This window comes from Bison bison, unplaced genomic scaffold, assembly GCF_000754665.1.
Source record: "Bison bison bison isolate TAMUID 2011002044 unplaced genomic scaffold, Bison_UMD1.0 scf7180017864535, whole genome shotgun sequence".
Lineage (NCBI taxonomy): Eukaryota > Metazoa > Chordata > Mammalia > Artiodactyla > Bovidae > Bison > Bison bison.
The window spans coordinates 10,226,011-10,227,670 of NW_011495084.1; positions in this window are offsets into that span (position 1 = coordinate 10,226,011).

Here is a 1,660-nt window from a genome sequence, read left to right on the forward strand (position 1 = left end):
AAAACCACTAGACCATTCAGGTACGACCTAAATCAAATCCCTTATGATTATACAGTGGAAGTGAGAAATAGATTTAAGGGACTAGATCTGATAGAGTGCCTGATGAACTATGGATGGAGGTTCGTGACATTGTACAGGAGACAGGGATCAAGACCATTCCCATGGAAAAGAAATGCAAAAAACCAAAATGGCTCTCTGAGAAAGCCTTACAAATAGCTGTAAAAAGAAGACAAGTGAAAAGCAAAGGAGAAAAGGAAAGATATAAGCATCTGAATGCAGAGTTCCAAAGAATAGCAAGAAGAGATAAGAAAGCCTTCCTCAGTGATCAATGCAAAGAAATAGAGGAAAACAACAGAATGGGAAAGACTAGAGATCTCTTCCAGAAAATTAGAGATACCAAGGGAACACTTCATGCAAAGATGGGCTCCATAAAGGACAGAAATGGTATGGACCTAACAGAAGCACAAGATATTTAGAAGAGATGGCAAGAATACACAGAAGAACTGTACAAAAAAGATCTTCATGACCCAGATAATCATGATGGTGTGATCACTCACCTAGAGCCAGACCTCCTGGAATGTGAAGTCAAGTGGGCCTTAGAAAGCATCACTATGAATAAAGCTAGTGGAGGTGATGGAATTTCAGTGGAGCTACTTCAAATCCTGAAAGATGATGCTGTGAAAGTGCTGCACTCAATATGCCAGCAAATTTGGAAAACTCAGCAGTGGCCACAGGACTGGAAAATGTCAGTTTTCATTCCAATCCCAAAGAAAGGCAATGCCAAGGAATGCTCAAACTACCACACAATTGCACTCATCTCACATGCTAGTAAAGTAATGCTCAAAATTCTCCAAGCCAGGCTTCAGCAATACATGAACCGTGAACTTCCAGATGTTCAAGCTGGTTTTAGAACAGGCAGAGGAACCAGAGATCAAATTGCCAACATCTGCTGGATCATTAAAAAAGCAAGAGAGTTCCAGAAAAATATCTATTTCTGCCTTATTGACTATGCCAAAGCCTTTGACTGTGTGGATCACAATAAACTGTGGAAATTCTGAAAGAGATGGGAATACCAGACTACCTGACCTGCCTCTTGAGAAACCTATATGAAGGTCAGGAAGCAACAGTTAGAACTGGACATGGAACAACAGACTGGTTCCAAATAGGAAAAGGAGTACGTCAAGGCTGTATATTGTCACCCTGCCTATTTAACTTATATGCAGAGTACATCATGAGGAATGCTGGGCTGGAAGAAGCACAAGCTGGAATCAAGATTGCCGGGAGAAATGTCAATCACCTCAGATATGCAGATGACACCACCCTTATGGCAGAAAGTGAAGAGGAACTCAAAAGCCTCTTGATGAAAGTGAAAGTGGAAAGTGAAAAAGTTGGCTTAAAACTCAACATTCAGAAAACAAAGATCATGGCATCCGGTGCCATCACTTCACGGCAAATATATGGGGAAATAGTGGAAACAGTGTCAGGCTTTATTTTGGGGGGCTCCAAAATCACTGCAGATGGTGACTGCAGCCATGAAATTAAAAGATGCTTACTCCTTGGAAGGAAAGTTATGACCAACCTAGATAGCATATTGAAAAGCAGAGACATTACTTTGCCAACAAAGGTTCGTATAGTCAAGGCTATGGTTTTTCCAGTGGTT